Below are 15,789 nucleotides of genomic sequence, written 5' to 3' on the forward strand. Positions count from 1 at the left end.
ATTAGGAAAGGCACCCAAGAAAAGGGGTGAATGTGCCAAAATTAAAATTTTAGTGATAACTAGTATAAGAAGTATTAGAAATTTTCATCTGTTTTGAGGCAAGAGTGGTACTGCAGTAGAATCCCGTTACAAGAAACTTCAAGTTTTGTTCGTTGTAAAATGAATTTCGTTGTAATAGAATTCAAGCAATTTTATACACATCAAATAGGGACTGCAAACGTATTCGTCGAAACAGATGTGTCGTTGTATTGGTATTTGTTGTACCGGGATTTCATCGTAGTAATCTTGGTAGGTGCTGCTATACAGCATAGTTTAGGGAAATGATTAATGAATGACTACCTACGGTTTGAGCTTCGCAAAGCGTTTTACTTTAAGCTATAAAAAGTCTACTTACGTCCCTTTGTTACTCACTGTTAAGTAATAGAATCTATGATTTTAGAACGGTGCTCAATTATGTGACTCTGTGTGACGTCAGTGTTCATTTATTACCATAAAGACTAATCCTATTTTAATATCAGGGCCTTATCCGGAGAGAGGGCGATGGGTTTACCACCTCCCCTGAATTTTTTCCAGCATGCCATAAGCTATAACAAGATTATTTAAGATCTTAATTCATAATTTTGTAATTATTAAATGGTTAAAAATGAAATTATTTACAAATTTTGATAAAAAGGGGAATTTCAAATACTCATCAACTGCAAAGCATATTTCAGTTGCTTACAGAAAATGAAACATTTAATGTTTCACGATTGAAGGATTTTTGCAACAATGGAGATGAAGTACTCAAGCAAAGAGGGGTGTTTGAACATCATAAAGCAATAATTTCGTAGTTGAAGCACTGAACAGGAAAACCAAATCATGATTACTTACCGCACAGAAAGCCATTTTGATAAAACTTATACCATTTGGAAACACTATTTCTATTGCAGCTTGCTTGATAGTCATACAATGCTTCATAATTTTGAGTTATTTTATTAAATGTTTTAAAATTGTAATGTGTAAGCTGTTTTCATTGTCTGAATAAAACTTTCTTCCAGATAAATACTCTCTTAAAAAATTCCAGCGATTTTAACTCAGACTGAGTAAATTTTCACTCCTTTCCAGTGTCGAAAACGCACTTTCCTTATAGGAGTGAATTTCATTCCTTTTGCGGAGCGGTTATTTTCACTCCTTTTGGATAAGCTTATTTCACTCCCTTTTGATAAGTGTTTTTCACTCTTTTTAAGACTAAATTAATATCCTAAATGAGTGGTTGCTTTCTGTTTTGGAAAGCCGATATTTCACTCTTTTTTTTAGAATAAGATAGGTAAAATCATTTCACTCTCCTTTGGTGAAATTGTTTTTTAAACGTGTTTTCATGTGCTTATGCTGTGTATTTGAATTTAAAACTGTTTTTAAAACTTATTTCATATGAAAAAAAAATTAGTTTTTTAAATTAAAAAATGAAAAAAATAAATGTTTTTAGTGTTTCCGAAGAGGATGCACAAGAACTGTATGGCAAATACGAAGAATTTTCTTTTTTATTAAAACTTTAACTGGTAATATTTCTTGAACTACTGGTACATCGTTACAAATCACCCACGTGCAATATTACGTACATTTCCGAATCTAAAGATTGAAATAAAACTAAAAAACCCACACAGTTCCAAATAAATAGATTTAAAATTTTGAAACTCTATATTGATATTCTCGGTGTGCCTTTTAACATTAATAATGTTTTAAAAGTTACATCAGTTCAAATTAATTTAAAAAGTCACTCATAAATTGTGACAAGATACGTTTGAATTCAATTTTGTTTCTTCGAGGCCATTCATTAATTACGTAAGGACAATTTTGGCAATTTTTGACCTTCCCTTCCCCCTATGTAAGGGTATGTAAGACTCCCCCCCCCCCCCATCTTAGGTAAGATTCTTTTTTTCTTCACAATAATAAAATAACAAATATTACATCACTGGGATCGTTCTTAAATTAACTATCATTTTTTTTAAATTTTTTTTAAGGAATCTAGACCGAATGTTTTTTGACAAATAATTTTTGTATATGATGCGATAATAATTAAAAATAAGACATGCAAAACACAGTGCGATTCTTTTATTATATTTTACACGTTTCATCAGTGGCGTAGCTAGACCTGACTTTCGGGGGGGGTTACTTCTTATATGTATATATATATATATATATATATATATATATGTATGTATAATCGCTTGGAATTTTTTCCTTTTCTTCTTTTTTTTTCTTTCTCTTCTCTCTTCTTTTTCTCTTTTTTTTTGAGACTAGCTTTTCGGGGGGGGTTTTGTCCCCAAAACCCCCCCCCTTAGCTACGCCCCTGCGTTTCATTCTTTGAAACAAAAGTAAAAAACAGCTCATCCTATAATACATACTTTTACCTTCCTGAAGCAAATGAAATATAATATTTGCCAAACCACTTGACCGCGGATTTCTAATATAAAATATCGGCTTGGAAAATATTACGTAAGAATGGATCTACCCTCCCCTCCCTCTCTCCAAGCAAGGGTATGTAGAGAATTTTCCACCCCCTCCCCATCATGACCCTGAATTAATGAATGGCCCGTTACACATTTGAATGAGTGTATTATACAAAGTTTATGATACTCTTTAAAGTTTAATATACACAAAAACAATGTTTGATTAATTTAAAATATACGCAGTGGTTGGAGCTCCGACCATCGGGAGCGGATTCGGTATCCGACCTATAGATTTGCGCATGGTCGGGTTAACTGTAACACCTACGTAAAATATATATACAGTACACACTCACCAAAGATGGTAACGACTGTTTCAAATGTCATATTTTTGATTCGATGATCGAAATAAAATTGTTGATGAAAGTTTCATTCATTTGGAAGAAAAAGTTACAAAAAGTTCGCCGTAACATTGCACGCGGATGATTTGTAATGATATACGAGCAGTTCAAAAAATATTAACAGTTACAAGTTTTAATAAAAAAGAAAATTCTTCGCACTTACCATGCAGTTTTTGTGCACTTCCTTCAGAAACCTCATTCGGCAACAAATATTGTTTAAATTCATTAAATGAAGACATTTAGAATGCGACATCCACTTGTTACTCGCGACCAACGTTGGGTAAGCCTAACGTGGAGGGTATAGAAGATTCTCCCTAAACAAAATCACGTGACAAAATCGAACCAATGAAAATGTTTTTGAGTCCATCTTTTAAAGAATGTTTTTATATTTCGCTCATCAACGGAGTGTTTTCGAATTTCACGCGAATAAAGAAAAGTTTTAGTCTTGGTTTTTTCGTAAAGCGTCTTTTTTCGATAAAGCTAGCACTCAGAAAGAATGAATGCACCCGCAATAGATTTCACTCTTTTTAAGAGTTATTTTTTCGCTCTTTTGAATTAAGAGTGTACTCCTTCAATGTCAAAACAAATTTGTAGTCACTGGGTGCCAAATTTCGGCTGCGTGGGGGACTGCTCTTGATTTCTCGTTTTTACATCTCTATTTCAAACTAAAGAATTGATACAAAAATATAAGTGGGAAGTTCGCAGTCATCCTTCATAGTAAACTCAACCTGAATTTGGCAACTTTTCCAAAGACATAATAATATCTTCAATTCTAACATTTTCGGTATCATATCTTTTAAATACTATTTTCATTACATCCCAAGATTACTCAGATGCCTCAAGTTTTCATGTTAAACTATGACTTTTATGGACATTGCTTTTGTCACCTGATTTTGGTCCTTCATTTTTAAAAACGAATTAATTTATTCCAGATTCATTACTCAACATTAAAGAAGACAAATTTGCAATGAAAATTGCTTTGCCTTGTTTCAGAATTAAGAAGAGTATTGCAGAAATTAGGGATATACAAGAAAAATACACAATTTTCCTGGCATCGTTTCAATTTAATTAGGAATTTGGATCATACAATGTTGATTTCGTTGGTATATAACAACAACGCAAAGGTAATCATTTCTACTTCATACCGACATTACTTAAGTTTACATTTTTGTAGGCTGCCATATGAAAATGCGTACAAAATGTCGCCTAGTCTTCTTTTTTCGTGTTCTGTAATTTTTTTCGCATTATTGAGTGTTTTAAAATTTCTCTTGTACCTTTCACTTTAAAACTTAGTGAGCAGAATATTTTTCCGTTTGCTATCTTCAGTTATCAAGCCTTGTATGTTTCTTGACTTGTGTTTCAATAAAATAGCATATACAAAATTATTTGACAGTTCAAAAGTTGGTATGAAATAATCTCATTGAATGCCATACTGGTCCTTATGAGAAAGTGGTCTTATTTGCGTAATACTTACACTAAAAACGAGCCACTTGAAAAGAATGTTTATATAAAAATGTATTAAAGGCGCGTCTGCACATTAAAATAAGCACTAACATCAAAATTTCAAATAATAAACGAGTAACTTATGTTCTGCTTCAAAACTTCCGATTTGCAGATCAAAAATATCAAAGCGTCGTAAATATTGGTACGTCGGCACCAATATGCTAAACTCAAATCAATTTTGAAGTTTTTGGTTTTAATAACTACATAATGTATTTATGATTTGGATTCTTTGATTACTACTAAAACAAATATAAATAAAATAAACTGTCAGCAGAAATACATTCTTCGAAATGTGTAAAATATTTTTTTTAATGCAAGGTTTGAAATGTCAAAATGATATTTAAAACAATTGATGGTTTGAAACAATATTAAATTTAATATGGGGAAAAGTCTTTTTGTAAGCAGATCTAAAATGTGTTAATCGCCTATAATGAATGAGAACAATTAGTATTAATGCGGTAATTAAAAGTTAAGTTTATATATTTGCTTTTCGTTCTTTCTGTTAGTAAACATTGTCTTTGTGATGTAGTACACAGAATAAAGTTATTTCTAATGATTGTTAATTTATTACGCTTATGTGATTAGGTGATTTAATTAGCTAACCATATTTGCAAGTCAGCTGTGTTATAGTCACCCATCCTAAAATTTTATTTATTACTTGCATGATTTTTTAGCATGGCTTCGAAACAACCCAGAAAACCATGTGTCATTATATCAAATGGATTTCCATAAGCGAGCTCTCATCAGTTGCAAGCGCTGAACATTTTTCACAGACCACCACCACTGTTATTCAAATTCCAGCTGAATAGCAAATCATAACGTGATTTGTGGTGAAACATTAAGCAGATTAATCTCAGCATAAAAAGCGCAGACACGCTTGAAATATGTTTCTCGAGTAATTTTTGTAAACACCTCGGCATAAATAATCCTCCAGAAGACCCGGAAAGATGAATCCTTCACTTCGTGGCCTCCACCCACTCTGGTATTTTTTTCACGCAATCTCTCTCAAATGCTCTAAAAGCATGACGACCTCAAAGGCCATGATCTGAGAGCTCTGCCCGATTTTCACGAGTTGTAGTTACTTCGGCAAAAAAAGACGCCCTTGGTGGCTCGTGGGCCGCGATAAGGGGCCCGTAAATTAGGTAAATACTTAAGAAAAACCTGTCCCACACGCACCGCTTTGTCACCTCAGTTGGGTAAATGCACCAGTTCTTGAAAGTGGTGGGGGTGGCTTTTTTCCGCTTAGCTTTCTTTATGATTTTTTTTTTTTGTTCTTGTTAATTCTTAGAATAGGATGAAAGATGCGGAATAGTTTGTTGAGATTGTGATGTTTCGGAAGTGCAAATGGAAGAGGGGGAAAGAAAATTGTGAATGTTTTTCTTCGAAACCAGATGTAACCTTAAACGTTCTTTAAATCCTAAACTGAATAGTAATTTCGTCGTGCTTTTTTCTTCTTTGTTTTTTTAATTAATTTATTTTTTTTTTAATGATTCTGTTTTCAAGAATATCCACTTTCAAAGAGAAGGGCCCACAAAAAGGAAATAATCCCCCGTTTTTCATTCTTTCTCACAATTTGCAGCATATTTCCTTAGGCGGAAAAATTATTGAGATCTAACAAGAAAATCTTAAAATAATGCGAAAACAAATGAATATGCCCGTGGTTGACACGGACGAAAGTTGCTGGCAAATTCGCGCACGCCCGTGTCTCACACGCATAATCTTGTATCTCGTGTTTTTTTTCCCCTAATGCTCGTCAGAGACCCGGTCCAGTAAAATTAGATATACTAAATTCCTCTTAAACGTATTTACCATACGGCAGTATCTGCAGGAATGAGTTTTCGAGATATTTGAATAAACGTGTTTTGGATTTCATACTAACAATAGGGAAACGTTGGAATTCAACTTTTTTTTTCCATCGAAACAGAATAAGCAAGCTTGTACAATAAAGCTGACGTACAATAGACGCCAAAAATACAAAATAAATAAATAAATAAAAATGCAGTTACTGCCCTTTACCTGCCACGGTAGCTTAAGGTATCACCGCTGTAGCATTTTTCTAGGAGTGTTCATTATATAGGGAGGTTGGAAATGCATGCATTGCATGTATATTCGATTGCGTAAATAAACTATGTTCAGTACTTTGCTAAGTGAGCTATACCAGTTATTGAGACAAAAGTTTTACTGGTAAGCAAGGCCAGAGTTGCCGGGACTCAATTATTTTCCTGAAGACCTTTTAATAAATTCGCATAAACATTTGCAATTGAAATTTCTACGTTTTAACTAATTTATGATATATGTGATCGGAATGGCTTGTCCATAGCACAATGTCAGATTAATTTAGTATAGAAATATTGGCTCCAGGCAAGGGGGGGAAAAAGTCGTATCCGTTACCGATAAGCAAGGCCAGAGTTGCTGGAGGTCTGGATTGCCTGAAGCAGTTGGGGGGAGGGGCACCAACGAGAGTTCATTACCGATTCTGTTAAGCCTGGAGCAAGTCATCAGAACCTGAGTCTGTCCGTAGACGCCCTCCTTTGTCTGAGGACCGGTCTATTGTCCTCGAGAGAACCGCGGGGTGCCCGCAGCCCTCCGGTGGAGCCACAACAGGGGAGGGACCACGGAATGCCTCCGCAACAATAGGAACTAGCCTTCTTGGGACCTTGTTTCAGGCAGATTACTGTCCGAGCTGAAGTATATGATGCATAAAATGATTAAGGTTATTTAACTTTAAAACCAATCCTTTTGGAGGATTCACAAACAAATTGACTGAAAACCTTAATTTACTTGTGGCACCGATTTTTTTTGTGACTTTTGCACATTTGCAAAGGATTAAGAGTACAAAAAAACAGACTAATTTATGAATGTATACGTATTTGTAATATATGTACCTTCAAGGTACTTTCAGACAGATCACTGCCCCTCCGAGCTAAAGTATATGGTGTACAAAGTGATTAAGAATATTTAACTAAAAATTTATCATCTTGAAAGAAGCCTAATTTACTTGTTGCACCGCATTATTTAGAGAATATTGTACATCTAGAAGGGATTAAGGAGGGTGCAAAAATTAAGCTAATTTATAAATAATGCTTATAAATGTGTGTTCCTTAAAAATATATTTGAGACATATCCCTGTCTCTCCCTGCTAAAATAGGGGAATGCGGGCAAAGTGAAATAACTAGATAAGATAACCGAAATTTTTCAAAATAATAATTAAAATAAAATCGAAAATTACAGTGTATAAAGAGAGAACATGCAGAGTGTTTATAAAGTCTCACACTGATAAAATAAATTCATTAAGAAAAACTATTTCCAATTTAAATATACAGTCAACTCTCGATAACTTGAAGTTCCAAGGAACCGCTAAAACGTTCGAGTTATTGACAGTTCGAGTTATGGGAAGTTTCCCCAACAGTCTCTAGAGTTTGAGACCCGATGAAAGCTTCGAGTTAAAAGAATATTTGAGCAAATTATAAATTTCGAGTTATGGAGATTCGATCGTAATATAATTCTTCTTGTAATTTGATCCTTATCTAAATTTTTTTTTTCACGACGTTAATAAACGTTCATAAGTCATACGTGTGTACTTTTCATCACTCTAATAAGATTTAAAATTTTTTTAACTTCACTAATGGAGCCAATTTACCTCCTGGGGCGGGGGGGGGGGGGGTTGGTCATAAAAGTCCTTATGACCAACCCCCCCCCCCTTCCACAAATATAAACTTTCGTATTACATATTAAGATTGGCATTATGTGTTCAATTGAAACCAAGAGTTCTGCGGGGGGAGGGGGGGGGGGACCGGTGCAACCTCAAGAGATCATTCGCCGTGCCCCTAGCGCCAGGTATAAGCTAGTATATTTGTTGTAACCCATGATATCGAATTTATTATTGTTTCCTTAAATTTGTCAATAATGGGGACCAGTATGCAAACGCTTTGCCATCGTCAAAACCGTATGGAAAAGAATAGACTGAATTTTTTCTTTCATATGTGCTATTTTCAGCCATCTATATAAACGCCATTTACATCATTTTAACTAATATTGTACTAATGAATGAAAAATAAAAACTTGATGAGCTATGAATCAAAATAAAAATTTTAAAAATGTATAAATAGTAATTTTTTAAAAATAAATTTTATATATCAGTGCAAGATTTTAAAAACACCCAGTATTTTATTATAAAACTTGTACTGAAATGCGTTTTTTCACTTTGGCAGTAAATTTGTACCTTCAGATAAAAGTAAAAAGCTATTACTTTGCCTCATAAATGGCACAAAGTGATAATTAAACTTTTCAAATAAAACATTTTCTATTTGATTGTTAACAAAATTTTTCTTCAAATGGATAAATAAATTAGTAAATGAATAAATAAAGTAACAATTTTAACGGTTATCGATTATGATTACAGTTAGAATGATACAGTACGCTGCACTTACGATCGATGTAACTAACTCTAAGCCAGATAAACACTATTTAAGTCCAAAGCAAAAACGGACTTAAAACCATGTTTCTCTCATATTCATTAGCTGACAGCCCCTTAACTGTTATTGAGTTGCATTTTATGGTGAGGTGTATTATTGGTTATTATCATTTATAGTTCATAAGTTCAATCCTTTATATTATAGCACCTATACTTCCTCCTACGATGTATGGAGGGTTCAATATACAAATGCACTAAGTTTGCCTTCTCATAGTGAGTTTATTTTCATGCTTAGTAAGCGTCAAATACTAACTTTAAGAGTTGCATTTAAACGAGCCTCCAAAGCCATTCTGGCTCCGTAGGATACACCCCATGTATCCGATAATTGACCTTTGTTTTTAGAACATTTTGTAGATTTTACAACCAACTGCTGGAAATAAGAAATAATGGATTTCGCTCACCATGCGCTCTGAACTTTGTGCATTTTGTAGTTGTATTACGAAGATTAATTCGAAATTTGGAGAAATCCTGGGCAGAAACCTCAGACCACCGAGTTCAGTTCGCACAACTTACTAATACTTTTAAAAAATGAAAAAAAAAAAAAAAAAAAACAGCAAATGAATGAAGTTAACGTAGTTGTAGAGTGCATAACGTTTTCGAAAATGGTGTAGAAATAATCATTCATATTACATCTTACTCATACATGACTTTTCTTACCAACTTCACTTAAAAACAGTCATAAATCATTCCTATCCAGCTTGGTGGTAAAAATGCTTCCTGTTGTGAACGTTACTGGATTTCTATGATCCTTCATTTTAAACATTCAAGAGCATATTTTCTGGCATAGGCACTAAATTCAATTTAGCAATTTAGTACTCCGCCTTTCTCAGCGCTTTAAAATTTAAATAGTTTTGAGCGTTTAAAATTTTCATCTAAATTTCTAGATAAAAGTAATAGATAATAAAATATTAAGCAAAACAAAATCGTATCCTCTTCTTGTATTGAAATTGACAAATCTAAGAAAAACGCATTCAAGCCTTTGAGCCTTACAGGGTTCGGACCGTTAGTATTTACGGTTGATTTAAGCATTAATTATATTAAGTTAGTTACTATTACCTTTAATCTATTGGTTACTCTATGTACGTTTTGGACATTACGAAATTGAAAAAGTGACAGATTTTTTTTTTTTTTAATAATGAGAATAACCGCCCATTACCAAATGAACGAATGTAAGTCGCGCATTTTCTTCTGGCTTTTCAGTGCTAAAATCCAACTGCTGGAAGTGAGCGATTAAATGTTTTTGTGTATCCATACATTCGTCGCATTTTAGCTGTAAACGATTGTTTTGCCGATGCTCTCACCCACCTGTTGCAGAAGCAATCCAGGTGCTTTAATGGCACTTTGCTTACGTTCTACCCCACTTCGTTGCATAAACGTTTTGATATAGAAGTTAACGTTGTGACAACCGTTTTAAAACGTTAGTTTTCCAAGAGAGTCAAAGTGTCATACTCTTTTTTTTATATATATAGAAAAAAATCATACGCACATATATGCATATGAGCAGGGTCCGACAAAGCCCAGGAGCCAGGTGGCGCAAGCATTTTATGAAACTACCTTGGCAACCATTATTTTCAGAACAAGAATCTTGCAGAAACCATGTTACCAGGGCTGCCACTGAGTTCTGCTACCAAAACTAGTAGCTTTAGTAGCCTAAAGTATGGAAAATATTTGCAAGATGTGGAATATAGTTTCAAAATAGTCTCCCATTCTTCTTTTTAAGTAGCATTTATGTCATAACGATGCAATGACACTTCAATTAATAGAAACATTTGGCTGCGTGATAAGCAAGATGCAAGTGGGACAACTCACAGAGGGAGGGAGCTGGACCTATACGAAGGTCAAATTTTTCAAGATTGTTCCCTAAACGACCCTTGAAGAAAAAAAACCGAACCAACATTTTTCAGACTATAATCCACTTCTTTTAATTGAACAATCAAGAAACAAGTACTGAGACCCACCCTGGTCATTGTCTTACCGTAAATTAAGTAAAAGTATGACTGCATAAAAAGCGCCAGAAACGCCGTATTCGCGACACTTCTGGTAGCGTGGAAATTGACGCTCGCTTTCAAAAAATGAATGAAATAAGGCTACAAGAAGTTAAAGAGCAAAATTTTATAGATATTCATCCAGAATGCAATTAGCAGCTACGAAAAATAGAAGTAGCGGATACGAACGCTTTTGCAAACATCACGATCGTAACAACTAACTTCTTTACAAAAACAGCAATCGCAAAAACGAACTCTTTACAAAAATCGTCATCGCAGAAACGAAACTAATCGTACAAAAATGTAAACACAACACGTTTATGATGTTGAATATCTTTGTTCACATTTCATTTTCCTATATATTAAAGTGCTTATTTTCAAAAACATTAACGTTCTCGGTTTTTCCTTGCCTCCCAGAAAGTAGGGGACAAACTTATAAGAGTTTTCTTTTTTACAATTTTTTCGACCAGGGGAAAAAAAAAAAGAGTATGTATTGTATTTTAATCACTTTTCACTAAAAAGTAGTCGTTTGTTAAAAAAGTAGTCGTTCGTCATATTCATGAAATAAACTACTTATTGACTAGTTAATAAGCAAATTTCAAACTAATTTCTGAATTTTTTAAATAATGTTTTGAAATACAGAAATAGCTTCACATATTATGTTAAAACGGTACGTTTCTGTTATTCCGCTTCTCATCGCCAGTTGACAACACATCTGCGCAACTTTCATGTCACTGATATTATATTTGTTTTAACCTCAACATCGAGGTTTTTGGGTACTTCATCATGGATAATTTTTTTCAATAGCAGTTTGAGTAGTACTGCTCTTTTTCTTCTAAGGAGAGTGGTTATGCAAGTTTGTCCTCTAATTTAATCATTTTATTCATTAATAATTTATATTTATGAGTTAAGATTGACGCTTTACATTCACATTTCATGTGCAAATGATTGACTAGGAAGCTTCGATCGTGCTCGTTTCGCTCGTCCCCTGCGGTAATGATGCTTTTAATACTTAATTGGTTGATGCTTTTAATACTTATTGGATAAAATGTAGACTATTCATTCAAACTCTTTATTTCTAACATTTCATCTCCTTTTTTTTTTTTTTTTTACAACTGAACTGAACTGAAACTAATACCAGGAAAAAAATTGAGTAATCTTCACAATCCTCTTATATTTTCCCTTTTAGGTCCAAACAATTGTAAGAATAGTTTCATATAATTTGAACAACGGCAACCCGTGCCGACTTGCACCTGAAAGAGTAAAACAGCGCTGTGTATTAGGCCGAATCGATTTTTTTCCCCCGAAGTTCGAAATTTCATGTTGGGTAAAAACGTTGCCCCTAATAGGGGCAACGTTTTACCCAACATGAAATTTGGCCCTATAGCCTCATAATTACCAAAAACAATATTTATCCAAATTAAAAATATTTAGATGTCCAACAGAAGGCCTAAAATTTGTAATTTTTTTTTCAAAAAATTGATTTTTCTATATATATTTTTTAAAAATGTAAGGTAAATTTTATGAAGTTGTCAAATTGAAAAACGCAAACAGTAAAGTTGGTAGTTAGCGTTAAATAGAAATTTTTGTTCTCAAGCAATATTTAAGTCTCCCACATATTACTCAAAATATGGATTTTTTCAAGTTTAAGTTATATTTTTCATTTTAAATATTTTTTATTATTCATTTGCAAATGTTGACTTGAAAATGTGTTCTCTAATAATGTTTGAACTTGATATTTAATTTAAATGCACATGTAATTATTTAAAAGATAAATCGAAAAAAATCAATTTTTTGAAGAAAATTATAAATTGTAGGCCTCCTGCTGCTGGACACCTAAATATTTTTTAATTTGGATAAATATTTTTGTGGTACATGTGGGGCTATAGGGGCAACGTTATCAACATGAAATTTCAAACTTCTATCCCCCCCCCCGATTCGGCCTAGTACACACGTCTGATTCACACTTTCAGGCGCAAGTCCGCACGGGTGCCGTTGTTCAAATTATATGAAAGTTTTTTTTAGTTGGTTTTGACCTAAAAGGAAAAAAATATAAGAGGGTGTGTGACTCGAAAGACCGACTTTCATTTTCTTTTTCTGGGACACCTAAACCCGCATGCATATATGGAGGATTCTCTCCAAGTAGGCCAAATTAATGTCCCAAGCCTATACCTCGTTAGTTTATCATTGTTTTTAAAATAAATTTAACAGGCATGAATAATATGATGTTTTGAAGTTATTTTGGTAGTTTTTTTAATTGAGAAATTTATAGATTAATTAATAATGTAATTCAAATCAGTCATTCGTCACTCCTTCATACTGTCCCCCTCCCCGCACAAGATTTCAACTTTCAAAATTAATTTTTGCAATATTGAAGTATGAATATGTTATTTATCTTTTAATAATTTGATTTTGTTCAAATCGGGACTATAATATGACATTCTTACAGTTAATTATTAAAACTATTAACTTTAATATCATTTTTGAATGTTGTCCCCACCGTCTTACGTCACTCCCTCACTGACCTATCAAAGTGCCTCTAACTGCTACTAGAGGGCACATAAAGCTAGTTGATGGAATTAGAATGTTGTTGTAGCCATCACAGCACATTGCATCAAAAAAAAAAAATAAATAAAAATAAATAAATAAATAAAAAAAAAATAAATAAAATAAAATAAATAAATAAATAAATAAATAAATAAAATAAAAATAAATAAAATAAAATAAATAAATAAATAAAGGTAACTCGATTTGTAATTCTCAGAGGGAAATTTTGACAGAGAGTGGACAGAAAGTTTTTTTTTTTATTTCATCACTCCCTCATCGGTCCCTATTGAATACAGGTAAAGATTAAAAATTTCAGATTACTATTGATTTATAAGTATTTAGGTATAGTTAAACCCCAACAAGCCTAATCTCATTTTAAAAAATAGTAAAAAGTAAATGGCCGTTTTGTTAAAATTCGTCACTCCCTTACATTCCCCCATAAGTGAGGGAGTGATGAATTTTGGCTTTTGTGTTATGAGATTAAAAATAATTATTGCTGTTATAAAATACATGCTAATCAACATATTGTGCAAAAATGAACTATGATTAATCATGACCAATATTTTTTCTTAATACAGATGTGCTCCTATTAACTCAAAAAAGAAAATAAAAATAATAATAATCACGTGTTTTTAACCGAATTGATTGAAAATTTTTTCTCAACCCTTATTTGGTTTCTTCGGAGAGAATCACCCACATGTACTTATCAATCCAGATTTATCTCGTGAACTCCCTATTTAAAAATAAAATGCCACTAGGCTTTTTAGGCACATATCAACCGATGTTGATATCATGTAATAATAATATAGTAGAACCTCCCAATAAGGGACACTAAGGGCAGGGCCCGACTAACTAAATGTGAGGCCCAAGGCTCAAAATGCTTTGGAGGCCAACCTCTCTATTCTATCACATTAAGTCAATACAAAATAATGTCTAACAATATTTTAGAGGTATGTTTTCAATTAATAAATCATTAAGTTTCATTATTTTCACAAAAATGCATGATTTTTTAATGCTATGTATAAGTTTTTAAAAAATTGAGGTCCCTGAGGAAGATGGGGCCCTAGTCCCAGGCCTAGTTGGCCTGTGCGGTAATCAGGCCCTGACTAAGGGGACCGGACAACTTGTCCCTTAAAAAGAGTGTCCCTTCTACGGAGGGATGTGAATTTCTGCATACTATGAATTTAACTCAGTGTAATTTCATAAGAAATATAAACTAATAGAATTTAAGATTGAGTGTTCAAATGTTTCATATATACTGAATACAATTCAGAATTATTCAAACTAAAAAAAAAAAAAAAAATGAATATTAAAATTTTATCAAAAACTTTGTAGTAACCAAATTTTGTTTATGATTTTCATAAATTACAGTATTGAATTTATGTTTTACATGGATTTGTTTGATGTCATGTAATTTACAAGGCGAAAAACAGTGTGGTTACATTTCAAGTTTTTTATATGAAGCTTGTCATGGGCAGCACATAATCTGTTCGGGCTGAACATGAAGACATTGATGAAAAGAATAGTGTGAATGTAGGCCTCAGCTAGAATTTTAGAATACATGTCTTTTTTGCATTTTAATTTTAAGACGAAACTTTTACTACCTAATATTTGGATACAAAGGGAACCTTGAGTTCCAATAAATTTTATATTTCTAATGCCATTTATGCATTTTTTCTTCGTAATTTTTCTCTGACTGTCCCTTAATTAGAGGTAAATATACATTTAGGTCCCTATTAAAAGGGACTAGGGCCAGAAAAAGTGTCTCTTAAAGGAAGTACTACTGTATTTCAAGTCAGTGGCTCACACAAGGGAAGGGTTCAGGGGGCCCGAACCTCTCCCATCGCCCTTGAGTTGTTTTGATTGATTATAATCCTATTTATGTTGTACGCAAAATAATTCCAAGCAAAGGTAACAATACATGTAATTTCAGATTGAATAAATGAAAAAAAAAAAAAAATATTTTCTCTCTTTCTTCCTTCGCAAAATCGAACAGTATGTGAACATAAATTTTTCTGTAATAATGATTTTGCTTCAATGTTTTCATTATTTTAATTAAGAGAAAAGTAAATTCTGGTATTTTAGTTAAGTGTATTTTATAAATTAATTAATTTTATTAACTAATGCTAAGCTAAGTAATTATTCAATAATTTTTTTCAATGTTTTTTTTCCTAACAGTCGATAAAATCAAAAGAATATGTTTATATGCGTGTTTGAGTATATGTTATGACAATGGTGGACCTTCAATCCTGGACCTTCCCTTTGAACAATTCCTGTGTGCACCACTGTTTCAAGTCAAGATTTAATAGAAACAGTAATTGCAACAATTAAAGAAACAAAACACAAAATTATAATACATCGGCATTTTAATAGGCTTTGAAACAAATATATATGCTAAAGAACTTTATTTCATAAAAGAAGTCATGGTGTCAGGAAAACATAAACTCATGGCA

The sequence above is a fragment of the Uloborus diversus genome, chromosome 10 (genome assembly GCF_026930045.1).
Source record: "Uloborus diversus isolate 005 chromosome 10, Udiv.v.3.1, whole genome shotgun sequence".
Taxonomy (NCBI): domain Eukaryota; kingdom Metazoa; phylum Arthropoda; class Arachnida; order Araneae; family Uloboridae; genus Uloborus; species Uloborus diversus.